We start from the raw sequence: 27393 nt of genomic DNA, 5'->3' as shown, positions 1-27393 counted from the left end.
ATGGCACCTGGCCTGGATCAGCAGCAGTGTGGGCAGCGGGACCAGGGCAGCGCCTGCCCCTCTGCGCTGGGCACTGCTGAGGCCACAGCTCGAGCGCTGTGTCAGCTCTGGGCCCCTCAGAAAAAGGACATTGAGGGGCTGAGTGTGTCCAGAGAAGGGCAGCAAGGCTCACGAAGGCTCTAGAAAACATGCCCCATGAGGAGTAGCTGGGGGAGCTGGGTTTGTTCAGTGTGGAGAAGAGGCTCCGGAGGGACCTCACCGCTCTCTCCAACTCCCTGACAGGAGCGAGCACTGAGGGGGGGCTGCTCTCTTCTGCTGGGCCTGCACTGAGAGCCAGAGGAAGTGGCCTCACGTTGAGAGGAAATTCAGGTTAGACTTTAGAAAAAAAATTTCACTGTTCAGGAGTTCAGGCCTGGGAAGAGGTTTGCCAGAGAGGGGGTGCAGTTGCCATCCCTGGAGGTGTTAAAGAGGCCTCTGGATCTGACACTGGCAAATGGTTTAGTGGTTTAGGGCTTGCAGTGTCAGTGCCGAGCTGACGTTGAACTGATGGTCTTCAAGATCTCTTTCACCCCTGGCGGTTCTACAATTCCAAGCGCTTCCCGCCTGGCCGAGGGGAAGGCTCAGGGCTGTCCCGACTCCGAGGGCGGCCGCGCCCTGAGGCGCTGCGGCTGCGGCTGCGGCGTCTCCTGAGGGGACGGGCCGGGCTCTGCCCTCAGCTCCGCGAGATCCCGGCCCTCAGTCCGGCGGGGCCTCCGCTGTCCTTCAGCCCGCAGATCCCACCCCTCAGCCCGCAGATCCCACCCCTCAGCCCACAGATCCCACCCCTCAGCCCGCAGATCCCACCCCTCAGCCGGACAGCGCTGGCCGTGGGCACCCGCCTCGCCTCGGCGTCTGCCCGGAGCCACCCGCGCCGCTGGATCACAGGTACCCGAGCCGTGCCCCATTTCCCCCTCGGGACTCCCCAGCCTTCCCACAGAAGAATGCAGCTGCTGTTTCATCTTTAGACTGTTGCCTTCCAATCCCCTCCTCCCCCCCGCCTTTATTTTAGATTTTGGCATGTTCTTTCCCTTTTATATTTGGGCTTATCTGGGGTGCTTGCTAAGACTTCAGAGTGGAGCTCTGATAATGAGCTGTAAATCACACACGGCCCATCTGAGGGAGGAGGGTGCGGGGGAGCTGGAATAGGCCAGGACAGCCCCGAGTCCTGTTCCACAGCTCAGCGTCCTCACGGCCTCAGCTGCTGCTGTGGGGTTTGGTTTGCACAGGACGCCAACAACCCGCACTTCTCCCCTCTGGGCTTTGCTCCCTGAGTTTTGAAGGGTAAATCCTGCCCAGGCTGGCTGGTCTCCTGACCGTGCCAGCCATGTGCTCTAGTGCTGCTGAGCACACACGTTGGCAGATCTGCACTTCTCCAGGAGAGGTTTGAAGCAATGTTACTGGGTTATTTTCCATAACTGATGGAGAAGAGTTTGATATGCAACATTTGGCAGCTGTTTGTTGAAGCAAATCTAGTTGTTTGCCTTTCCACCTTGCTCTGTGATGCAACAACCGAGATGAGCTATTTGCATCTAATTAATGTAGGCTGGCTTATAAATACTATTTTGTGTAATTCCTGTAGGTTGCAAAAGTCAAAAAGATGCAGGTAAAGGTCAAGATATGTCCTTGTATACATCCAGTTTTAAACCCCTTGTGCTTCCTATATTGCATAATTGTATAAACATGTATGAAATGAAACTCTTCTGAAAAGCAATTAGCTCCAGAGCAAAGTCATTTTTACAGCCTTCCTTTTGTTTGGATGAGTTGTGTTTTTTCTTAGGCTGGCGGGGTGGTGGCAGTAGGACAAAAAGAGGTGAGGAAGGCTGGCAAGCTATTCCTTGTTGTGGCAGAGTTGGATTTGCAGGAAAATGAAATGCATGTCTGTTATCTCTTCTGAAAGGCTTCAGGGAGATGGACTCTCAATTCTCGCTCTCTAAGGGAAGCAGCAAAGGAATGGGGGCAATCAGTAACTCCCTAGAGAAAGCAGGGCTGGCTGTCTTCATTAAGATGACAATGATTCTGCTTTGAGCCTTTGCTCCACTTGGAGAAGGAAAAGGAATCCATTCTTTAGCTGCATTTGCCACTGATATAAAGTTTCTACCTGGAGCAAAGTAATTTTTGGAGAAATTGTAAGAGGTTGCTGTGATGCTTGCATCAACCTTCTCTGTTTGGGACTTGGGGCATGTTTGAGGGAGCATCTTTCTGCCTCCAAAGCTGAATGTCACTCTGCTGCTCTCCTCTCAGAGGCTGCCCCATGGGGTTTGTGAAGAAGCAATGCTGTGGGGTTTTGTGGGTTACATGGTCCATGGAATGTGGCATGTCTCTGGTGAATTTCAGTGAGTTCTCACTGTAAGGAACATGTCTCTGTGCTCACTGCCCTTGGTTTGATCAGTGCTGCCAGAACAATGCTGATGCTTTAGTGGCTCCTTGAGCAGCAGGAGGCCGAGTGTTTTAGAGTGTTCACCCCCTAAGTAACATGACTTGGTCTTAGTGCCAGTTGTTGGCTGATGGCAAAGTTGGCCACTCTTGTAGGGAAAGTTGGATCAGCTTTGTTGTGATCAGTTACACGGAGCAGGGGATATTCTTTACTGACAGTGCCCCTCAGGGGTAACATGGAACAACCTGATTTCTGCAGAATGTCCACTCTCAAAAGATGATCACCTGGTAGTTACAAATGCAGGGCTATCATAAAATGCTGTATTTCCAAAGGAAAACTTTGCCATACAAGAATACATTCAACTGTATGTGTGAGATGACAAAGTAAAAGCAGAAAACTGGGAAAAGTGCATTTTAGAAAAATGATGTCATTTATACTGCATGTATTATAAACACCACCAATCTGAACAGAACTGAAAGAACTTTTTCCTTGCTGTTGTAGAACAAGAACAGAGATAAACCAAAAAAAAATACTCAAAGTTGGAGATAAATCAGTGTGGTAAGATATCTAATATAATTTGTCATTATAATCTGCATCAATTTTAAAAAGTTTTAGTAGACCACTGTGATAGGCCTGTTGTGGGGTGGTGTGCAGTTGGGAAAACATGCTTTTTCCTAGTTGCCAAATTTTGGATACTGTATTGGATATGCAAAGGGTAAATCCAATGCCAAACCTACACACACAGTAAAACACACAACCACAAAGTCACTTTTTTTTTAAATTTGCTAATATTTTTCCACATTTTTATTATATTTTATCTTCTTTAAGAACCCTCAAACCTTGTAAGGGTTTGCAGTAAACAATACCTTCTTACTGTAAGAAATAATTATCAACTAAGTCTTTTAATGATAGCCCAAAGACTAAGAAGCAGATTTTCCAAGTCTGCTTATCCACCCAGGGTTGTATGTAGGTGCCCAGAGAATATTTTGTGTTACATCTCCAACCACCTGACTGAGGGCTCTGCTGCTGTGCTGCTGGTTTATGTCTCCTGTACCTCAGTACCACGGAGAAGCCTCGTGCTCTTGGACTCTTTCCTTACTACTCCACAGATTTTCAGCTGCACTCTGAATTTTATTTGCACTCTGAATACTTAAGTGGCTGTGTATTATTTACACTTAATGCACCTTGCAACTGTGAATTTAATATTTAGTAGTTTACATCAGACTTCCTAAGAATTGCTAGTAATTAAAGGCCAGAAATATTAAAAGGAGGCTGTTAGTCTGTAAATGAAATCATGCTCAAATAACAAACTCTGGACAGAAATATTTCTGGGTTTGTTGTTTGTGGCTGAATAGAAGTGGTGTCGCTCCATTTTGGCTCACTTCCCCTCCTTTTTAAAAATACACATACATACTACATTTTGACATGTTTATTCTACTACTGACCAGATGAATAGATTGAAAAGATAACAATTTTAATGAAGTTTTTTGTGTTTGCTCCTAGATATGAAAAGAGATCTGAACTTACTGCTTGAATGCCTTAAATCTCAGATGGACTGCGCTCGGTCTGAGCAGGAGGCTTTGGTCACTATCCATTCCATTTGCCAACAAAACAGTAAGAAAGGCTTTTCCTTAGAAACAATGCAGTCATTTCTGTTCACCATATATGCCAAGAAACTGGTGGGCACTGTAAAAGTGTCTAAAGGACATAAGGCTTGAGAGGTTGGAAAATCTTAGAAGCCTTTCATTTTGCAGAGAAACAGAAGCAAAAGTTTCTGTTCTTTTTTCCTCTTGTAGGTGAAGCGAGCGAATACTTTGGAGAAATTGGTGGTTTGATGTTTATAAATGACCTTGCCAAGTTGAGTGCTCATTGCATGGTAAAGGAAGCAGCTTTATTTACATTGGGGATTATTCTAGAGAGTAATGGTAATAAAAATAACATTGTTTCTATTTCTGAGTGCGCTATGGCCCCCTGCCATTACTTGTGCTCCTGCTTTGTCTCCATTTGCTTTTGGTCTCACCAAATGAGATGACAAGATTGTCAGTTGGAGCAAGGGCAGTGTGGGTGCCCCAGTTGCCCTGTCCATGCCCAGATTTGATCAGTGCCTTGCTGACTTGTGCACACAGCATGTCTTTAAGTTACCAGACACCTGCACTCCCCCTCTCCCTCAGCAGCAAGTGTTCAATGACTCCTGGGTTGTTCCAAAGCTTGCCAGGGTCCTGCTTGGTGTAGAACTCACTGCAGGGGGAAGCCCTCAGGCACTTCATAGTCCTGCCCTGTCTCTGCTCCCCACATACTAGCCACGACTGAGACTTAATAATTTAGGATGATGAGTAGCTTACTTAGGACTTAATGGTTGTCACTTTTTGTTTTCAGTGTCTTGTCAACAGACTTTGTGTACTTCTGCATTGTTTGAAGACCTCATTTGATTTTTAATTATAAAGAATTCTGGTGTGAATTTGAAAAGAATGTCTGTTTCTGTCATCTTAGTACTGGTGTCAAATAATGGTAAGTTGGGGTTTTTTCTGTGTTACAACACTCCTTTTCTATTTGCCAATCTGCAGTCCAAAATTTGGAACATTCATTAGGCAGTGTTTTGGTGAAGTGAATTTATGAAGATGAATGTTTGCATGGAACTGAACCTGAATTGTCAAAGTAGGTCATTGCTCACTGGGATTTCCTTAAACAGCAGAACGTGGTTTAGTTCTAAAAAGATCGTTTGCAAATGCAAACCCATCATTTCTGAGAGTGTCTAGAAAGAGAGAGACATAGAAAGGTTATTTACCAATATGTTGATCTGATTTTGCATTTCCTTCTGGGGAGGATATGTGCTTAGGAAAGGGAATGTATGTATGTAAATTCAGCTTGCTGTTAAGATTTTGTCTGCAGTTGCATTTGTCTCTGGAGTCTTGTGTGTGTTCTCTTTTAGAAAATGGGCAAAGCTATGTCAGAGACACAGGCTGCATCAGCCTGCTGCTGCAGTTGTTCAGGTGAACAGGGTTGCAATTCAAACAGACAAATAGTAGGCTGGTTAGCAGCTATGTTTCCTTGACTATTTGGGACTTGTTTGTGTTTTCCCTAAGAGAACAACTCTCTCCAGGTCTGAGAAGAATCTGTCAGCTGAAAACACTGATCCCTGCTATCAGCTCTGGTCCTCAGTGTGCAGCACTCTCTGTGCCTGTGTCAACAACCCCCAGAACGGGACGTGTTGCTCTGAAAATTGTGGAAGGAGTTCAAAGATATTCTCCAAATCGGTAACACTTTGGTTTCATTTTTACTGTTCAGCTGAAGCTGATTTCATTGCGTTTTGATTTGGGGTAATTTGTTTTTCCTTTTCCAGAAGAGAATCAAAACATTTCCTGTTGGGTTTTTCCCTATGCCAAAGAGTGGCTGGAGAGTTGCACAGAACCTGAGATAGTTCTTCCCATCTGTTCATTTCTTGGTTTCACAGTTGCAAACAACTGTAAGTGCAGCTCAAGCTTTACACAGCTTTGCATTTGATAAAAGCAAGCTTAATCCAAGAGCTCAATGGGTTTTTCTTTCTTGTCCATCCCTACAAAGTCATTTGCTGTTCTTCCCACTTTTACTGTGACCACTGTATTCCACCATCTTTACTTACACTACGCTGTGCTCAAGTCCACAAATAGCCACAGTCTGCTTACATTTCATAGGGCCAGTAAAACTGTTCAGAGCTGTTCTGATTCAAAGTGTGTCTAAATTAAAGTCCTTATGATGTGACTGAAAACAATGACTTGGGTAGAACTCAGGCATGATGTTTGCCATTTGTGTGCACCTAGGGTCATGTTTTCCTGTAACTATTTTATATGCAGTTACTGCATTTCTTGAGATCAGTGTATATCTAGCCTCTGATGTATAAATGTAATGACTAACACATGCACAGAAAATACTTGGTGAAATGCTAAAATACTTAGCAAACTCTGTTGCTTAAATCACATTTTTTTCTTTTTTCCACTGAACAGATGTGCAGAAATCTTTTGTTTCTATTGGAGGATTGGATACATTAGCCAAAGTTCTCCTTGAGCTTTTGCATGATTCCTGTTTGTGTCACTCCAGCATGAAACTTGCAGTGGTAGTAACAAAGACTCTGGATGCCTGTATTGCTACTAACTGTGAGTGGAAAGAAATTTTTGATCTGTGGTAATTTTAAAATGCAATTTTTAAAGTCTTGTGCTGGTGGAAAAGTTGCAGAAATGAATGCTGAAAGGCAGTCAAGTTCTACACATCCCAGTGGATGCAGCAGTGCTTTTTAGAACTCAGAAGTGTAAGTGGGGAATGATTCAGTTAATCTGAGGTGGATCACTGTCCCATTGTTGCTCAAATAAATGCAGTGAAATTTAAACCCCACTGAACATTAAAAGTGAGATGCTCCAGCCCGTGCTGGGTAAGTAAAGCTGAGCTCTGGGCCTGGATTTGACCAGTCAGTTTGGATCCTGGAGTTAGGCCTATGGCTGAATAATAAATTGTGTAGCTTTAGGAAGCTTTAGTCATTTAGAGGTGGAGCTGAACAAATGTGTTGTTTCTGCACAGCACACTCTGCTGTGGTTTGCTGGCTGGGCACTGCTCTCCTGATGAGGTTTTGTGTTTTGCACAGGAGGTTTGCAGAAGCCTGTGATCCTGACGAGCCTGTGCTGTGGCCATGGTTGCTGTATCTCACACTTCTGCCATAAGAGCTTCAAATGGAAGTTCCCAAAGGTTGAAAAGCATCAACCTGCACTAGTTGTGAGGGTAGTTTCAGATCAGCTGGGTGTGACAGGACTGGGCCTCAGCGTGGATGGTCCAGCAGTGGTGTGGCCAGTGCCAGGAAGGGCTTGCCCCCTGCTCTTTTCATGGCAGATACTCTGCGTGTCAGAGCTTATTCAGCTCTCTCTGGCTCTATGCTGGAGCTGATCAAGGACATGGAGAAACTCAGCAGGGATCTCCAGAAGCTGCACAGTGCAAAGCCCTCCTCATTCATCAGATCTTCTGCCTCCTCTCCGTGGAGCACGGGCTGGGAGGATGGACAGGGCTGGATTTGGGAGCAGCACAGGAGGGGTGGGGTAATCTGAGCTGTTCAAGGTGGAGCAGGGCAGAGCTGAGCAGGCCCAAGGCTCTGAGGGCTCTGCACAGTTCCCTCCAAACCCAGCATTTGATCCTTGGATAATTCCTGTACACTCATGATTGACTTTCTTTTCCTTCCAATTATTTTAACAAACAGCTGCCATGAGTGTTGTCTTGGCAGAGTATCCCCCTGTGTCAGAGCTGCTGAAGCTGCTGTCCAATGAGACACTGAGCACAGGTGAAAAAAATCAGTATTATTCTAACAATTGGACACTGTACTGAAGTTTGTGCTAAGATTTGTTTTTTCTCCTTGCTGTCTGTCAGCTTCTCCTAAATTCTCATCCACTGACTCCTCCAGTGGTATCACTTCATCAAGACTGGAACATGAGAGAGAGTTCTATTAAATAATACAATGTCAGTATTTGGACAAAAAGTTTTCTAGAATGTTACATCTTTACATTTTAAAGCTTGTTAGCAGGAAGTGTCTTTAGGAGCTTGGAAACCTAGACTAAATATGCAAGAATTCTGAGCGGGGCTTAGGTGTCCCAGGGAATAATTAATCCAGACCTGAAAGCTACTACAGTCCAGACCTAGCAGATGGGTTGTCTTGAGTGCCCTTTTCATGGTCCTGGGCACATACAGCTTCTATCCACTGCTTACAAGGCCAGGAATATTTGTAAAAGCTATGTAAGAGCATTGCTTTCAAGACACAGAAACAGTTGGTAGCCCTGAAATGTTTTTGTCATGTTCCTCAGGGCTTGCCCAAGCATGTCTGGTACAAATACAGCACTTCAGTTGGTATTTTGTGGTAGTGCAAGCAAAGAGAAAGGGAAATTTATTTGTACTTCTGGTTTTTCTCATGTATGTTTAGAGAAACAAGAAAAAGGCCTTATGTTCAAAAATCCTGGTTGATTTTCATCCTCTGAGTGCCAATAACATGCTCAATAATTAGCTCAAGAGGTCATAAATTTATTTTAACAGACATTTTTCCATGAAGAATTAGTGAAACAAGACTTAATGGAAAATGTATTTTGAAAAGAAAAAACAATAAAAAATTATTAAATTATTGAAAAATTATTTGAAAAGGAAAAAGTTTCTCTTAAAATGTCAACACTGTCAAAATAAAAATGTTAATTTTTTTATTTCCTTTTTTAATTAAGTTTAAAGAAGAAAGAACTATGTTTAGCAAGTTACCAGTTCTATGATTCCATATGTGAATGAGAGCACAATAAAAATTCAGCTAATGACATAAGAAATGAGGAGGAACAGATTGGCTAGACCAGGCTTAAGCTACTAATTTTATTTTGCTAATTATAAGCCTTGAGAGTTTGATATTTCTGCATCCCAGGCCTCACAGAAATGTTGCATATCTACTCCAAGAGCAGGTGATGGAAGAGAAGAAATACAGGAGTCATTATTCAAATGTTTCAGGCCACAATTAAATGAGCTTGGAACTCCATCGAACAAGTGGTCTCAATCCTTCAGTTTTCTTACAGCAATCTGAGTTCTGGTCACATCATCCTGTGGGATGTAAAGCTCTCCTGCTGTCACTGCAGCAGGCTCGGGTCTGGAATGAAAATCTCTCTTTCTACAGAAACTTGCAGCCCCTAAAATGACTGTAAGGTGAAGGTGTGTGGGGCTGAAACCAAAGCTTTCCTTTACCATGTCCTGTTCTAGAAGAGAACCAGTGTGAGCTGCTTCAGAACAATGGTCTGGCACTCATGGTTCAGGTATTGACAGAATCTCAGGACGAGGAACTCATCAAAGCTGCTCCTTTTGTGCTGCAGAACTGCAAACAAATGAGTAAGCTTGCTGTTACTGCTTTAAAAAGGAGAGGGATTGTTTCCATCTCAGTGTTCTGCTGATTCCCCAAGTGATTTTAGCTGTGGCAGCTTTTTTTGTAATTCTGTATAGTCCAAAAGATGTTTGTTTTCTGCACAGAAAGTTGCCTATTTCTCATCAAGAACTGACTTAGGCAAAAAAAGAGAAGTAATAATTCCAACAGTGTTGCAAAAATGCATTTGTGAAACCTCTCCATGTAGGGCCAGTTCTTCAAGCTTTCCCATCTCTAAATGGTGTGCAAAATATCAATATTGTCATTTGACACCCAGGGGATACTTTCTTCCTGGGGATGTACCACTAGAGGGAGAAAACAAACCAGGAGATCAGCAAGCCTGAAATCACTGTGTCTGCATTAATTTCCAATCTTAGGAAACCTTGATCTTTTTTCTTCTGAAGTAGGATGTATTTTTAGGCCCCCTGTTTCAGTTTTTTTGTTAATTATCTGTACAATCCCTCCCATGAAACAGAGAGACCTTGTCCTCTAATCTCTAGAGCATGGAGGGTGTGCAGTTGCTAATTAGGAAAAAACAAACGTGTACCTCCATTTCTGTGCTGCAGGCACAACTGAGATGTTTGTGTAAGACTGAGGAGATGTGGAGATTTGTAGTGTCCATTAATATGGAGTTGTTTTTTTAAAAAAGCAGAGACTCGTACTGGTGAAGAGCCCAGAGTAAATTCAATGAAAAAGCTTTTCTTTTTCTTTTCACAGCATCATTGTGAAAACAGTTTATAGGAACTATAATTGCAAGTTCACCTCTTGTAACTGCAGCTTATATTTCAAGTGTGCTTACATTTACATATAGATCTAAGTTTTATAAAAATTGTTATTTTGTATTAAATTATTGGGGCTGTCCCTCAGCCTACTAAAATATAATAAATACCTTTTAAATGTTGTGTTTACTTGATAAAATTTTAAATATTAATGTTGTTTTATATTTTATAAAGCTGAACAGTTGTCTGTGAAATGATATGATAACTCATTAAATGTGAACAATGCAGAAGAATTGGATGTGCAAGTCAGAAAAGGATGTATGCAAGACTGCTGGAAGAAAGCAAAAGTGATTTTACACAGAATAAACTCAATTGAAAAACAGCACGATGAGGTTGGCCTACTTACCAAAATAAGATAAAACTAATCGTATCTTTCCAGAGTTTAAGGAGAAAGCAAAAGTAAATCCTTAAGATAAGTTCAATGTGAGCAGAAAACTTAGGAAAAAACGTTGAATTTGTGTGAAACTACAACCTGCAATTTTTATCAGTATTGTAGATCAGCCTGAGTTACAGGTGTGCAGAGAATGGAGGCATCTGTATTGTAGGAAGTATTCTAGTTTGTTCTAAACCCAGATTTTCCATGAGCTAGAAAAAGAAGTTGAATAAAGTTTTAATTGCTGGACATTCAAACCTGTAATTTTAATATTTGGATGCATGAAATGCTCAGGGTTGTACAGCTGTAGGAGCTGATTTACTGATCTACCCCTAAGGGTGGAAATTATACATTCACTGGAATAAACATCCAGCAGAACACTCAACATGCCAAAGCCATGGGCAGAGCTCCAACTCCCTCCTCTTGCAAAAGCAAGAGCAGCACACCTTTCAAATAAATACAGGATAACCCTTTGAGGCATGCTTTATATGACTTCCATGTCTTTTTTCTCCTTCTAGAATGATACTCCTAAAAAAAAAAAAAAAAAAAAAATTTCTTGGAGAGGAACTGTCTGCACTAAATGGGAAGGTATGAATTAGCATCTTCAGCTTTTAAAGGGAAGCAACTGTTCTTGTGTATTTCCCAGGAAATCCCTCTTTATTAAGATTTTGATACTGCATACATCCAGCCACTTAACACTGATTTAAATTGCTGGGCTTTGAAACAGTGAATAATTCCCACCCAGCTTAATGGAAACTTGGAGTGATCAGTGATGACTGCTGCCAAAGATCCTATTCCCCATTTTATCCCAGAGTGCCCAGAAATGAACCATACTAAACTGACTCGTTCAGTGTGGCTCTAGAATACCAGTGCTATACATAGAGCAATGAATAGACCTGACATAGGTGCCTTTATTACCATCTTTTAAGCTTTCCTAAATACTTGCAGAAAGACTCTTCAGAAACCACTAAAGTCAAGTCAGCAGTTCAGGCAACAGTCTCCTTTGAAAATCAGTGCAAATTCCTTTAACTGAGGGTTTTAGTGTGTTTTTCTTGCCTAATTTGCTGCAATTTGCTGTTTGCCTTCCCTTCCCCTTCCCCTCCACTCCCCCACTTATGGGAAGGCGTGGCAGAATGGAAGTCTAGAGCTTAGGGCAAGGCATTTTAGAAACCAACCTTCTCTGCTCTGCCTTACAGCCTGCTCGTTACAAGGACACATCAGGGTCCAGGAAACAGAGCAGACTGTAAGTATCATCTTTTTCTGGCATTTTTTTTTTCCTGTCCTTTCCAAAACAGTCCTGCAATTTCACTTCAAGCAGCACATCTGACAGCTGGCACATAAGTTTCATGAAGGCCGAGAGCAATGAGGAGAAGCTACACAAAAAGCCAGTGACCAGCTAGGCTATCCTGAGACTTCATGAGCACCTTGTTTTTTTCCCCTGGTTGGCCTGAGTGCAGGTTTAACTATTTGATAAACAAATTCAACTCTTTAGATAGCAGAAACAGCTCAAACCTTAACTGTGTTTGCTTTGCTTTGACCCTGGAGGGCATTTGTTTTGACTCCACATTATTAAACTTGCCTGGTTTCCAAACTGAAAAGTCCTACTGAATAACAGTTCATCTACATTCACTCAAGTAAAATCTCACTTCTTGTCTCCTCTCTGAGAACAACCTCATAACTAGGTTTGAAACAAATATTTTTTTCATAACAATCATTCTCTTAACACCTTAATTATATTACTGACTTAGGGGAATGGTTTAGATTATAACCACTGTCATCAATGTACAGCTCAGATTCTTAAGAAAGCACCCTGAAGGAGATGACGCCTATTTATCTAAGCTCAAGTATGTGTGCAAAACCAACTGTGCATTTCAAAGCTACTTACACCACTAAAGTATAAAAAGAACTGCATTTTCTTACAGATACAGGCTTTGAAATTCAGATAAATTTGTGATTGGATATGCTCTTCACACTAATGACTACTTCAGAGATTTAAACTGAGTTGGTAATGCAATAAAGGTGCATAGGAAATGTTTGTGCTTCACTTTCATAAATCTACTCCACGAGTCTCATGTCTCAGCCATGCTGCAGGACATCCTGAACCCCCAGGATGGTGAGCAGCGTACAATCTGCGGCCCCATCTGACAAGAAAATAACTTGTCATTTGACTTGAATTGGATGTTTGTCTGTGTTAGTTCAATCCTGTGTTGCTCTTCTGTCACCAAGTCTGTAAAGCGGCCGTGCAGGCACTCTGAAGGTTTTCCACACACTTACGGATAACATGGCTGTGAGATCTCTCTTCCCTTAATCCATGACAGCTTCCTTAGGCTGCACAGAGTAGTAGACTTAGAAACATCTTAAACTAATGGGGTTGGTCTTTTTTTCCTTCCTTTTCAAAATTACTTTCTTAATTCTGGTTAACTCAGAAAGTTTTTCATTTCTAAGTCTTTCCACTAAGACAAACCAGTTCTGCTGAAGACACACTCAATCTGTGCTACTGCTCAGCAGCATGAAGCTGTATGCAGTAATTAAAAAACCCTAAGTTCTTTAGAATATATAAACCTATATATTCCAGATCAACTCAGAAAAAGTTTTAAAATCTCGAGTTTACTGCAAGAATATTGAAATTGCAAGTTTACTGCCAGCAGGAAATTGCAACAATTCTGATTGTAGTAGGTGTTTTTATTAAAATGCTGGGAATACAACTGAAAATCAGTCTTGCATTTCATTTGAAGATAGAGGTTGATCAATATTGTCGGGGTTTTTTTTTCTTTTTAGCACATCTGTGTTCTGAAAGAGAATGCCAAAGAGAAATCCAGGATGTGATCATGTCAGTCTTCTGGACCACTGATTCCTGGCTGCTGATGAGGTGATAACCCGTTCGAGCAGGAAATGCCTTCTGCTCCTTGTGTGTCCCTAGGAAGAAGGAGAAGGTGCCTGTTCCTGCCTGCAGTGGCTGATTCCCACTTGTTCTGTGCGCTGAACACAAAGTGTCAGAGCCTGGGTTCCCCCGGCGCCGCCTTCCTTGTGCAGGAGCAGCCCGGGGCTGGGGCCGAGCCCCGGCGATATCGAGCGCTGCCGCTGTGCCCGTCACGGTGCGGGCCCCGGAGCGGATTCCTCGCCCTGCGCCCGGGGCCCGAGGGGGCAGCAGGGCTGGAAGGAGCGGGGACCGAGGCCCACCCGGCGTCCCCGGCCCGGCCCGGCCCCGACAATCGGGTGCCGCGGTTGCCGGGGAACCGCGAGCGCGGCCACAGCGGCTGTGACGGCGCCGCCGCCTCAGTTGGCGCAGAGCGCTCCGGGCTGGGTGTTGGCAGCCTGGGCTCTGCCACGGCCGCAGCCAGCGATTCGCCAGGTGACTTGTGCACAGAGATTGTCTCTGCCAGCCAGCCCTGAACTCGCAGGGCATTGGTCTCTGCCAGCGAGGAGTCCTGAATTTCGTTGGAAGGTAAAGATGGGCTCCAGTTGTACTTTTTAGTTTTGTCACATCTGTGCTCTGAAGGAGAATTCCAAAGGGAAAGAGAGGATGTGATCATGCCACTCTCCTCATGCAGCAGTTCATTTGCATGTACAGGCACCTCCTTGGGGTGGGGCAAGTTGGACTCTGTCTCTTGCTACTTTCAAATAATATGAAATCTTTAGCACCAGTATATCCTTTTGAGCCTGCCATGAATTGGGTTGTGGATTTTCAGATCTGTTGTGTTCCTTTGCATGCCATGCAGTTGTGTGGTGCAAGGCCTCAGCAATGGGTCTGGGGGCACTTTGGATGTCTTGGATGAGTTATGACACCCCTCAGCTGGCCCTCATGGGAATGTGCCCTGGCTGTGGCCTTCTGGGGCTGGGGGGTTTTAGAGCTGAGCCCGTTTGTCTGAGGGAGGATGGGTGTCCACTGCCCCTTACCAGAGGTTGCACCACACCCCCAAAATTTCCCCCTCCCCCCTCTGTTGATGGGAGGTTTGTGTGCAAACCTGGCCTCAACAGACGAGTCTTTTGCAATGACTTCTCCAGCCTGAAGGCAGACAGAGCTGATTTTCAGGACAGCTGCTGGGTTTGGCTTTGTGTGGATACATTTTTCTCAATGAGCCTTGTTCACTTCTCCCCAGACGTGAGCTAAAAGGACAATGGTGTCACATTGATCTTGTCTCAAGTTCCCTTAGGTGGCTTAACTCCCAGTCCCAAGTTCCAGTCAGGAGGCATTTTCAGGGAGGGCTGGGCTTCAGTGGTCACAGCTTCTTTATTCAGTTTTGTCAGAATGGGGAAAAATTCCTTCATACCAAGATTTAAGCCATTAGCCATAACATTCCAGTCTCTGTCCCAAGTCCTGTGAGGAGCAGCTGAGAGAGCAGGGGTGGTTTAGCCTAAAGAAGAGGAGGCCCACTCTAGCTATTTTTAAATAATATTGAAGCTACAGCTTTATCTGTTCCAACTCTTATTATTATTCAGCTTTTGAGCTCCAGGTTTCAGTACGATCCATCTTTGAATTGCACAAGGCAGCCATATAGTTCAAATCAAGTCCAACTAGAGGCCTAACAATACCAGCTACTTATGCCAAACAAGCACTTAGCTACTTTCAAATCATATCAAATTTTTTAGCCCCCATATATGCCTTGAATTGGGTTGTGGATTTTCAGAGTTCCATTGTTGGTCCTTCCTGTTGTGTTGAGGAATTGTCACCCATTGTGACATCATCCCTTGGAAATGGCGTCTGGATTCCAGAATAAGACACCAACACCTCGTCTTTTGCTGAGGGAAAGGCTGAAGCCGAATACTGTGAGTAGCCCTTGGGGCTGTGCTAAGGTTGTCAAGTGCCCTGGTGTCCCTGCTCTCCCTGGCCCTGCTGTCCAGCAGCGCTGTGACGCTGCAGAGCCCCTCCCCAGCCCTTTGTGCTGTGCTCCTGTTGCTGGGGGCTGTCCTGGTGCAGTAGGGAACACTGTGGGATGCTTCAGTTGTGCCTTGCCTGGCTCTGCCAGTGGAGCCAAGTGAAACCAATGTACAGCTGAAGGCCTGAGCATGTGTTCTGTCCCTTTCCCTTTGCCCCAGGAATTCCTTCTGTCAGGCTGGGCACTCACCTGTGCTGCTCTGACCATCCTGCCCTTGGGCACCTGTGCATGTGGGTGGGGAAAGCTCAAACTCTGCCCAAAGCCTTGAGAGCCACGGGGTGTCCCAGCTGGAAGAGCTTCCAGAGCAGCTGTTCTCTCCCAGCTCCTGTGTGGGCACAGAGCCAGCCCTGCAGGCAGCACTGGAGCCAGGGCCACAAAGGTCCCTTGCTGTCTGGTGATCACTTGGCTGAATGTGCCCCAGTTCTGAGGCTCTGTCAAGGAGATCCCTCTGTTTTCTTCTGAGGAGGGCTCTGTCAGCCCTGACAGAGAAAACAGGGAGAACCAAAACCTGGACACATTCCTGTGTACCTCCCTCTTGGTACAGCTTTGTTTTCTTGCATCTCTTGGACTCAGGCAGCAGCGATATCTCCTTGCTGTGAGTTCTGAGTGTTGTGCAGGGATGGAGTTCAGGCAGTTCTGAGAGCTCCTCCCCATTCTCTGGAAAGGTCACTGCCTCAATCCAAGGGAACGTAAGAGGAAACAAATGACCAAAGAGCAGAAATCCCCAACCATGTCCCGTCCAATCCTGGAGAAGCCAATGGGACAGAGCCATGTGGCTGGAGTATGTGTATTACACTCTGTATTATTAATTTACTGATGCTAAGGATTTCAGCAGGAAACTTCCAGGTCTCCCAGGACTGTCGTAGTGGCTTTGATCACAAGTTATTCACCAGTGCCACTTGTTCAAGAGAAGCCTTTCTGAACAAGCCCATCTCTGCGGCTCTAGCTGGTGTATTTTTGCCTTTCAGCTGCTTCCCTCTAAGTTCCAGAGGGAGATGTTTCCCAGCAGGAAGAAGGAGGCCAGCACTGGGGGGAGTATTCTGCCCAGAACTGGCCCATTTCTAGACAGGAGTGAGACTCATCCCAAGGTAGCCTTTTCCTGCTCTTTTCCTTTTTGTTTATCATGGAGTTTGCAGAGGGTGTGTGCTTGTGACAGGCTTGCCTCCAGCAAAACACCTCAGTGTGCAGGTGCTGTTGTCATTGCAAACTGCTGGGAGTGGTGGACTGGGAGTGCTGATGTGCACTAAGCAACACAAATGAGCTCTGCTGAAGGTGCTGGGCTGTGCTGGAGTGTAGCTGCTATTGCTGACAGGGGGAAGGGTGGGGACACAACGGCAGAACATTGCCATTTGCCATTCTCCTGCTGAAATAGCCACCTCTTGCTTTGGTGTGCTCACCATCAAATGCTTGGGGTCACAGGATTCCCTCCAGAGAGGCAGCGTTGGCCTTTGAAGGCCAAGGATCTGCAGGAATTACTTCAGATTTAACAAAACAAATTGCATTCCTGCTTTGGGCTGGAACAATGTGTTGGACCCTGACGGGGTGTTGGATTTTGCAGGCTGCCAGATGTAGAGGGGACTGGCCCGGGGCAGAGGGGAATGGATGTGCTTTATGTGGATCAGTGCCTACTGAGAGGTGTGTTTAAAGCTGCTTTTCTGGCAGGACTGGCTCAGTAGAAAGCACAGTCCAAAGGGGTAGGTGACCGAGGTGGGCTGTCGAGCAGGAAATTGGCAGCAGGAGACATGGAACAAACTGGTTGAGGATTGCCCTGGAGAGGGGCGTTGGGAACAGCTCAGGGAAGGGCACAGCTAAGGGACAGTGTGCTGCAGCCACTCCCTTCAGCAGAATGTGTCTGCTGTGAAGTCCCACGGGAGACCTGCTTGTGTCTCTGCAGTGACAGCAGTGTGGCTGGAGAAGGCAGACTCAGCAGGGGAGAGTTTTCTCAAAGCAATGTCTCTGCTCCAGAAGCATTTGCTGCTGTTGTCATTCCAGACATGCCTCTAGAATGCCATTAAATAAGATAGCAATAATGACAAGAAAGCAGCCATTTAAAGCTGATGGAAAAAGGAGATACCAACTCTACTTTTACCCAAGTTGCTGAGAAAATAACTGAACCTTATCCTCATTCAGCATTCACCTCACTTGTCTTTTGTTTTTCACCTCATTTGTCTTGTTATTTTTGCCTTTCCCTTTGTGTGAAACACACTAACTTTTAAGTAGAATGAAAGGGGACAAAGTCATCCAAGCAAAAGAAAACTGTTTATTAGTAAGGATTCAGCTGAGCTGGGCGTGTCTCCCTCCCCGAGAGCCAAGCACACACACACACCCTCCAAGAAAATGGCAATCTTTCTGTGCCTTTGTACCCGGGGCAGTCCCTGTCCCCTTCCCCACTGATGGGTACTCAGGAGCTTCCATTCTCTACTGACCCCCAACTTTTCTGTCCCCTCCCCTCTTGTCCTCTTCCTTTTGGTCAGATCTTCAAACCCGTTCCTCTCACTACGACACTCAACAAACCAACCTGAACAAATCCAAACCAAAACAACACATAGAACCAACAAATTCCACTCTTTTTCTTCATAACCTTTTGGCTTTAGCCAAATATCACCTCATCTCTGCCACCTCCTCTGGTCCTGTGCTCTTCTTACTGATGTATAAATTCTAGAGCAAAAAAGATATTTGCAGTTAAGTGGGCCTGGGTTTCCCTGTCTCCGAATAAAGGATATCCCAAAATTGTTATCCATGGAGTCTCCTGTGAATCCATGGGTTTTACTTACTCCATGAGTGCACAGTCAGTGCCCCAGAGCTCTGTGACCACCTGGGCACAGGGCTTTGCTTAAGGGAAGTGCTGCCTGACATTGTGGAGAAAGAAAGCTGGAGAAATACATGCCAAAAGAGCAGCTTGGCTTGAGGCTGCTCTGTGTGGGCCAGCAGCTGTGGGTCAGCTCAGAGCAGAGGTGGGTGAGCCACTGTTTGCCCAGTGTGGGCTGGGCAGACGTGCTCCCTCAGAGTCTGTACTTCCCTGGGGATCAGTGGAAGATTCTCCTGCATGAACCTTCCTCCCAGCAGCTGAAGCTCTCCCTGCTGTCTCTCCCCTCTCCAGCTACCGTCAGCTGCCCCGAAACAGAGCTGGTTTGGGGTTTCCCCACCAGAGCTGGTATTTCAGAACTTCGTGGCTCGGGAGGTCTCTGAAATGGTGCTGTGTCTCATTAATAAGGGCAAGGTAAGTGCTGGCACCCGGGGCTTTAACACTGTGCTGGAAGAGGAGAGTGCTGTCATTGTCCCAGTGTGCAGCAAAGCAAGTTATCTGCTGCAGCACATGCAGAAAAAAATGTCTCAGCACCTTGTTCTGCAAGATGCTGGAAATCTTCCTGTGCTGGGAATTGTCCCCTAATTTTGGCCATGCCTTGATGGTGTCTATCCCAAAGGAGTTTCCCTCTCTTGCAAGCTCTGGACTGATAGGAATGCTGAGGGCTGTACAGTTCTTACCTGCTCTCATGCTTTGCCTTGAGTCTATTGCACAGCCTGTGTCTCCTTGGTTAATCTTGGCTCCTGGTAGGAATCTGTGCCTCTCCCAGCCAGTTTGGCTCCCTTTGTGCAGCTCCCAGTCAAAGCTCAGGGGCTGAGTCCTTTCCACTTGATGCAGGAATCCCTTCTCATGAATGGCATTGGCAGTGCAAGAGCTGTGTTCTGAGAGAGCCCTGCAATCAGCCTGAGGGAGCAGAAGCAGTGAGAGGCCTTTAGGTGCCACTTCAGGCTCCTGCTCAGCTTCATCCAGCTCTGCTCAGCTTTTCCAAAAGCAGCACGGTGCTCTGCTTTCCCTTTGGAGAACCACAGCACATCCAAAGCCATGTGCTCCTGGAAGTTCCCACTTTCACTTGTAGAAATTGGGATTGTTTTGCAATTTCCCAAGGGAGCTGTGAGGGGAAAAAGTTGAAAAATGTCAGCAGTTGTGTTCCAGTGTAAAGAGGAAAACTTGAGACCATTTGAATTTCAGTCAGAGAAACATTTTCTCAAGTGAGGCTTGTGCCAAGAGTGGGCTGGTAGGAGGAAACAGGAGGGAGTCCAAACCATCTGGTTGAGACTTTTGGAGAGCATTTTGGTGCTCAGCTGTCAGTGTGCTAGAAAATGCATGTTTGCTGTGTCTGTGAATCCAGAGGGCAGAACCTGGCCTGCTGGCTTCAGGCAGGAATGCCCAGCAGCCCAGCTTGCCTGCAGAGGCAGCAAGAAGGCCTGGAGAGCCAAGACTGGCTTTTGATCCTGGAAGCACAGTGTCAGTCAGTGCTGGTCATGTTTCTCCAGGCAGAAAATGCCTTTGAAGCCCACGGTCAATAGGCACAGCCTGTCTGTGTTTCTGTCACTTTTGGCAAGCTGATTGCTCTCATGGTTTTATGATTCTTCCTTGCTGCTTTACTGCCCATTGAAATTCTCTTTGCCCTCTCCTTGTTTTAGGGATTGTCTTGCTGTGTTCCTTCCTTCTTTTGCTTTTCATGTTTGCTTTTATTCCCAGTAAGGCCACAGGGCTTTTTCTCCTCTCTTGCTGCTCTGCTTGCCTGATGCTATCCCCACAAGGTCCCTGCCCAAAGCTGATATGCTAGAAGGGAATTTCTTCCTTCCCCCAGGATAATGTGCTGGTTTGCTTTCAGGTAGCACTTTCCCCCTCTGGAACATGACAACTGCATGGCTGTGTGCAGGCAGAAGCCAACAGGTTTTTTGGCCTTGTTGAATATGCAGATGACTTGGTTCAGGTGCTCATTCTCCATCCTGCTGGTGCTGACCTGCTTGGCCCTTCCTTGCCAGCAGGCACTGCCCTACTGGTCGTGGCCAAAATGCTGGAGCCAGACAGAGGGGATTCCAGTTCAGCCTTGTGAATGATGTGCCTGTGGCTGCACAGCTGAAAGTTCTTTGGACAAGGGCCAAGGAGGGATGTCAGCAGGGCAGGGACAGGTCTCCTCTGGTGCTGTTTGCATAAGTGTCAGAATGATCATTTGGTGTCTTTGCTGCAGATTCCTCGTCTGGTGCAGGTGTGCATGGAGAGCTGCCCTTATTTCCAGCTGGCATGCCCCAGGGATGTGTACCATGTGGTGCCAGCAGGCGCCTCTGCCCCTGTGCGCATCCGCTTCAGCCCCGCCGAGAACAAGGTGAGACTGGAGGAGCCAAAGCACAGAGTGATCTGCACAGCCATTGTTTTCCCTGCACTCTGGCTCCAGCCCATTGCATGCTGTGAGCTTGGCTCCAGGCCGTGGGCAGGCAGCCTGCAGGTAGTCCCACCTTGGCACGGGCTGGCAGGCGCTGCAGGCAGGCCTGACAGGCTCTGCTTCCCCTCCCTGCCCATCCCTGAGCATTGCCAAGGGAAGATGCACAGGGAAGAGGATGGAAATGACAGAGGGCTGTTGATAGATGTTGGGCCATCTCTAGGTCCAGTGGAAGGGGTTTCATTATGATGGAAAACACCAGAGGAAGAAAGAGGTCAGAGAGCTTTCCTCCTTCCTGACTGGCAACAGTTTCCCCACCTGCTCCTGGGCTGGAGCAAAGACGGTGCTTTTTCAGCCCCTCTGCTCTCCAGCCTTGCAGCTGTGCTGTGCCAGAGCACAAGTGAGCATGGTGCAGCTGCAGGGCCAGGGCAGAGGATGTGCTGTGCCCGTGAGGCCGGCCTGGCACAGGCAGACTGGGCTCTGGGTGCCCTTGGTCAGCAGGAGGTTGCTGAGCTGCAGGGGACTGGGACAGCTGCCTGAAGGAGCTGGTGCAGGGCAGGTACAAGCTGCAGGCAGAGCTGTGAGCCCAGAGCCCGTGGCAGTGACACTGCTGGAGCTCTGTCTTCATGCCTGGCACTGTGCTTGCTCTGTCAGCTGGCACCCATCCTGTGCCAAAGGTGCTTTTGTGTGCAGGTTTGAAGAGCAGTGCTGAGGCCCTGGCAAGTCTGATCTCAGTGCTGGGATCTGGAGGGTTCATGTTCTGATCTGGAGGCGTGTTCATACGCAAGGGTTTAGGACATGGCATAGAAAGAAGGAAGCCTTGCAGGGAAACAAAGAGAGGCCCTTTCCAACAGCATCCTGCTGCCTCTTGGCACTGTTCTTCTCCTGACTTGGTTGGAGAGGCAAAGTTCAAGGGGAGTTCTGAGCCAGCTGATGTTTCTACACCAGGCCAGAGATGCAGGATCTCCTTGGGTGCAGCTGTTTTCTCATCCTCTTTTGCTGCTTAGAGTCAGTTGAACCCTTTGTCCTATTCTCAGACAGTGATAACACAGAAACCTAAAGAGGAATGTCTTGTGTTCCCTAGCTCCCAGCTCCTTAGAAGGGACTTAGGAATTCTTTAACATCATTAAAATTTAGAGTCAAAATTATGGTGGCCGTGGGTATGGGTATGACCCAAGTGACACAAGACCTGAATGCCACAGAGACAGGTTTTGCAAAGTGCACGGGTGCCTTTAAATTGTGACATATTAGTAGAACTTAGTGTTCATTTTAGGATGCAATAGGTAAATTGATGCCCTTGGAGGGTTATAGAAATGGTTTTTCTTCTGCCATGGGGATGGCACTAAATGCCCTGTGCTGAGCCAGTTTCTTTTCCTGCAGGATTATTGCCACGAGCTCGTCTGCATGACTACCAGGGAAAGGATAGTTGTGCCAATTCGGGCCATTGGTGCCCGAGCTGTCCTGGACTCCCCTGCCCAGCTGGACATCTCCAAGGGTGCAGCCCAGTGCAGCACCCAGCAGGCTCTGCTGGTGCCCAGTGTGGGTACCCGGGCAGCTCGGTACCAGCTGAGCAGCCAGAGGTGAGGCAGCTCATCTGTCCTTGTGCAAAACACCTTTGGGTGATGATGGCAGAGTTGGGAAAGAGCAGCACAAGGAACCAGAGCACAGCAGCTGCTGCCCTGCAGCCTGGCTGGAAGGAAGCGGGATGGATGGCATCTGCTCTTGCTTTCAGTGGCCTTGGAGCTTTGTCTGTCCCAGATTTCCTGGAGGCTGCTGGAACATGTTGGGAGCTGGCTTGCACCCTCCTGAGCACAAGCAGCTTCTGAAAAGCTTCCTCAGCCCTGTCAGCCAAATAGAGCCATTCTCTGGGAGAAATTCCCGAGGCAGTCAGTGTCAGGTTGTGCATGCAGATAGCTCTGAGCCCTCTCTGTGCTCTTCACAAAGCATTTTGTGATGGGATTGCTGACAGTGCGACCCTTGAGGCTCATGGCAGAGAGCTGGATGCAGAGTATGGGGGAGCAGAGGTCATTTTCCCCAGAGGATCTGGTGAGGGCTGGATCTCCTCAGCAGTGGCTGCGTGGCTGTTTCTGATGCTGTCTGTCCTGGCTGTCTTCTGCTGCCTGTGCTTGGTTTGCTCCCTGCTTGCCCAAGGCAGCTGCAGAGAGCTGCAGTGCAGAAGGAATCTCCTGGCCAGGTGTCCCCCCAGCCCTGCTCCCTCTGTCTGTGTTGCAGTCCTTTCTCCGTGGTGCCGGCCACAGGAGCTCTGGGCGCTGGTGACACCGTGCAGGGGACAGTGGGATGTCACCCGCGGGCCAGCGGTGACCCCTGCGGCTCCCTGGCAGTGTGCTGCAGCACAGGTGAGTGCTGGGCCCTGCAGGGGCACAGGACAGTTCTGCACCATGGCTCCCTGCTGTCCATGCCCTGCATTCCCTCCAGAGGTACCTCCCTGCTCAGCTCTACCCCAAAGCAAACTGAGAACTCCTTGGTGTTTAGGGCCTTGAGAAAGTGGATCCCCTCTCACAGGCAAAGAGTTTGGGCTCCTGTTTTGTTGGGAGTTGGTGAGGGGAGGAAGGAGGATCCCTGATTCTCCACTACCATGTGGCTGTGCCTGGCTGAAGTTTTCTTTGATTCCTGGGCAGTGCTGTAGGGGAGGTCTCCATCAGCCTCTCTCCAATGCAATGGATTTCTTGTACACCTCTGTCCCATCTGCTGCTTCTCCACTGGCTTGCCACAGACCCTTTTTCTAGGTGGGCCTTACACAGAGATGTAGTTTCTGCCTAACAACATTTTCAGACCCTCAAGTTCCTTTTTGGGACAAACGCAAACAAATTTTTCCCTGTCCCCAGTTCCCAGGCCGTTCATGCTGTTTCAAACCTCTCACATCTATCTCCCATTTCATTTCTAGAGTGAGGAATCCCATTCAGTCTTCATATAGAAGCTGCTCTGTACTTACTAATCTTTCCTGTATCCCTTTTTAATTTGTTTGGAAATGCTTCAGCTAGCTTTTTCAGATCAGAACCTGGATCACCTCTCAGTGAGCCCAAGGAATGGGTTAGAAATTAGAAGTCAGCCCCAAGGGATATCTTGTGAGGGAAGAGAAGGGTCCTTATGTTCTCCTGCAGTATCAGGAGCTGCTTGCATCCAGCTCAGAGTCAGGGACTGGCACTGAGGCAGCCTGGAAAATGCAGTGTAAGAGAGGGAATGATTGTACTGCAATGGACATCTCTCCCCAGGCCGTGAGAGCAGGCTGCCCCTGCAGCTCAGAGGGGAAGGCCAAGGACCCTTGGTTGAACTCAGCTTGCAGACTCTGGACCTTGGGAACATCTTTGTCAACACCCCCCATGTCTATGAGGTGAGCAGCAGGGCTTGGGAGGGAATCTGATGGCTCCTGAGGCAGCAGCAAGCCTGGTGGAGCTGTGGAATTGCTGCCAGCCTGGGCAGTTGTGAGCAGGGAATATTTGCTGTCCTGCTCAAATCTGGGGGGTCAGAAAGGTGTGTCTGTTGTTCCTAAAGGCCCAGTCCCTGCTTTTGGGCAGCCTTCCATAGGGCTCAGCTGGGAGGCTCCCTGCACAAGAAACCCTTGGCACATGAAACCAGCACTGGCTCCAAAAGCTGCATGTTCAGAGGCTTTTGTGGCAGTGCCAGACACAAGGCACCTTTGGGCTGGGCTCTGCAGAAGCAGCTGCAACAAACTGGCTGCCTTTGAGCTTCAGCCCACTGCAAGGAGCCTCCAGCCAAGTGTCTCCTGCTTATTGCTGCAAGTGATAGGAAAGCCTTGGGATTCTCTCCCTTGCTGACCAGTCCCTCAGCACACTTCAGCCTTGGTGCATCTCTGGCTCTAGAAAGAGAAAAGTGTTCCTGGGAATAAAGCAAAGGATTTTCCTACCTATTTGCCTCCCCCACAATAGTGTCAAGTTTGCAAAAAAATCATGAAAGAGCAAGTGAAGAGGTAGAAAATGAGGCCCTGCATCATGGCAGACACTTTCAAAAGCTTGGCTGGAGAAGAGAAAGACACCCTGAGTTTTCTTACCAAAAGATGGTGCTGTCTATACCTTTTGAAGCTGATGCCTCATTCCCAGTGTATTGTTTTCATGGTATCTGAAAAGGTGAATGAGCAGATGGTGCTGTTGGAGCTGTGCTAAGAGGGGCAGCAGCAGCTCTGGGGTGATTGACTACGAAGCTGCAATCAGCCCACGTTGCTCTCAGGGCCAGCTCTCAGTGAGCTTGGTGATGCTGATCAGAGGTGCACTGCTCTGTGTGCATGGGCTCACCCCAGGGTGACTGCAGTTCTGTGGAGTTCTCTCTGCTCTGCATGAAAACCCAAAGGCAGAACTTGTCCTGTTGTATCTTTTGCCTTCTGCCACTCAGCAGCACAAAGCATCTTCTGCCTTTTCTGGGTGTTCATGGCATCATGAGACAATAACCCACAAGAAGGGAAGGTTCCACATGTATTTCTACTTGGCTTTCTTGCTGCTGCAGGTGAAACTGATGAACCAAGGAGCTCTGGCTGCTCCCTTCAGCTGTATCCCTTCAGCCACCAGTGTGGGCTCCTGCTTCAAGTTTGCACCCTTGGAGGGCATCATTGCAGCAGGTGGGAGCCAGAGTGTGCAGATCTCCTTCAGTGCCACCGTGTTGGGGAGCTTTGAGGAAGAGTTCCAGTTCCGAGTGGCTGGATCTGCTAAGCCTGCCATCCTGACCATCAAGTAAGGACCCTGGGAGCTGGGTGGGCACATCTGTAGCTGTGTCTGGGACATCCCCCACCTACCTCATGTTGGGCTGGAGCAGAGAAAAAAGGTGTTTCCTGAGGTCTGAATGTCTGCTCTGATGCTGGCATTGCTTTAGTGTGAGGATGCTTCCTGCCCTGGGTGGTAGCTGGGAGCTGGAATGACTCCTCCCTGCAGGGATCTCCCTGTGCCTTGGGCCATGGCAGGCAGTGGGATGGATCAGCTTTGGGCAGCAGCTGCTCTGGGATGTCCCACCTGAGCAGCCAGCAAGGTCCCCAGGGCTTTGGAGATGGGCCAGCCTGGGTGATTGTGTAGCAGCAGCAGTGTTTGTAAAAACTTGTGTTAACAATCCATGGCAGATGGGCAGCAGCAGGCTCAGCTCACCTCTGCCAGCCCTGCTGTGGGGGACAAGCTGTGCTCCCAGCTGCTGTGCACAGAGTGCTCTGGTGCCTCCTTGGCACAGGCAGGAAAGGGCTGATGTGGGAGTCAGGGAAGTGTGCAGCAGGAAGTGTCCCAAGGACTTGGGCATCCTTGCGTGGGCTGGTGCCATAGCAAGAGATAATCCTGGCCCAGCCAAAGGGAGAAGGGCTGATCCCAGGGGAGGCAGAGCTCAGTGCTCAGGAGCAGAGCAGCGTGAGGCCTTGTCCCTGCCAGCCTGAGCCATGTGCTGCTAGGATAATGTAGTGGGAGCAGGAGAGCTGATGCTGGCTGCTCTGCAGCTTTGGAGCTGGGCTGCTGCTGTGGGTAGGCACTGGCTGAAGGCAGTAAAGAAATGAAAGCAATCTGCACTGGATTATGCCAATGAGATAAGGGAGATGGATAAAAGAGAACAAGGAAGGTATTACTTAGCAAGAGAAAAGTGGTGAGTAGGTGTGCCCATAGTGGAGAAACAATGATGCTGGCTTTGTTTTTGGAGGAAAAGTGCTGCTTTTGTATTTTGGAAATCAAGAGTGAACCTTTCACCATCAAATCATTGATTCTCCTTTGTCCCTGCCCCCAAGTGGCCATGGGGTGTTTCTGCATAAGCAGCTTTCTCCTTGGGCAAGGGCAGGTGTCTCTTGTTGAGATGTGCAGAGCAGAGCAGTCCTGGCGCAGTCCTGTGAACACAAGAGAAGGCCCAGGTCACTGCTCCTTGATTTGGAACCAAAAGGCAGAGTGGACATTGATTGGCATCAAGCATGAAATCAACTTGTGAGTGTTGTGCAGCTTCAAGTGCTGATTTCAGTGGATGTTGGTGACTTTTGGAGTCTGTCTGCTGTGTTGAAGGAGAGCTGGGGTGCTGTGCTGGATTCAGGACACCCTGGTTTGGTTGTTGAAGCTCTTGCTCTTGGCTGTGCCAGCTGGTGCGCTGCTGACAAGCTGGTCCTTTCCTCAAGGATTCATCTGTCCCCTGGCTAGAACTGTTGCTGCTCTTTCCAGAGGATATTTGGCGCTCACCTGGATTCATGTCTCAGAACTCTATCTGTAATGATTGTGTGGGTCAAACTCTCCTGAGAAAGCTCCTCCATGGGAACAGCGGTTCCAGCTAAGAAGGAGCAAAGCAGGGAACCTGTGGCTGCAAGGGCTGCTTACAGAAGATCCTGGGGACACCTTTATGTCCCTCCCATATTGCAGATGGGGAAAGTGAGGCACAGAGCCAATGTCTGGGTGTGTGTTCAGGGTCCTTCATGGGAGCACCAGCATCCTGGGGCCTTCTCCTGCCTGCCCTGTGCCCAAAGCCCATCCGTGGCTGTTGGCTGCTGGCCACTTGGCTTTAGCTGCCTCCTGTGCACAGGGCCGTGTGCTGAGCACATGGTGCTGTGTTGGTTGCAAACCCAGGGTGCCCTGAGCCCAGGTTTTGTGCCCCCGAGCCACGACAGCCAGGCCTTTGCAATTCCTTTAACCAAGCCATTTCGTCCTCTGTCCTCGCCCTCCAGAGGCAGCGTCATTGCTCCGAGTTTGCACTTCGACCTCCCTGAGCTCGACTTCGGGGACATCTCCTTTGGTGAGTGTTCCCTGGGCTGGGACACAGCGTCAGGGATCTGTGCCTTCCCACAGAAAAGCATCCCTCACTCACAGTCTGCCCAGCAGCCTCTCCAGGCTGTGAACTGCAGGGCTGCTGCTGCTGCCTCGGGTGGCATTTTGCCCTTGTGAGATGCAATAG

At 47.7% G+C, this 27393-nt stretch overlaps 1 pseudogene across 1 annotated transcript; it reads left to right on the top strand.

Moving 5' to 3' along the window:
• Positions 1-27393, top strand: LOC311165744 (annotated as a pseudogene). Its single transcript has 22 exons — positions 1-100; positions 559-924; positions 1817-1849; positions 3917-4027; positions 4210-4338; positions 4790-4921; positions 5343-5403; positions 5499-5635; positions 5754-5876; positions 6394-6543; positions 7629-7758; positions 9149-9274; positions 10259-10416; positions 11654-11700; positions 13491-13902; positions 20338-20472; positions 21907-22106; positions 22759-22883; positions 23760-23878; positions 25006-25229; positions 27167-27234; positions 27344-27393. The product of its transcript is annotated as an uncharacterized misc_RNA (transcript).

Source organism: Fringilla coelebs (assembly GCF_963513975.1).
Source record: "Fringilla coelebs genome assembly, contig: SCAFFOLD_38, whole genome shotgun sequence".
NCBI lineage: Eukaryota > Metazoa > Chordata > Aves > Passeriformes > Fringillidae > Fringilla > Fringilla coelebs.
This window is presented reverse-complemented; position numbering and strand designations above follow the sequence as displayed.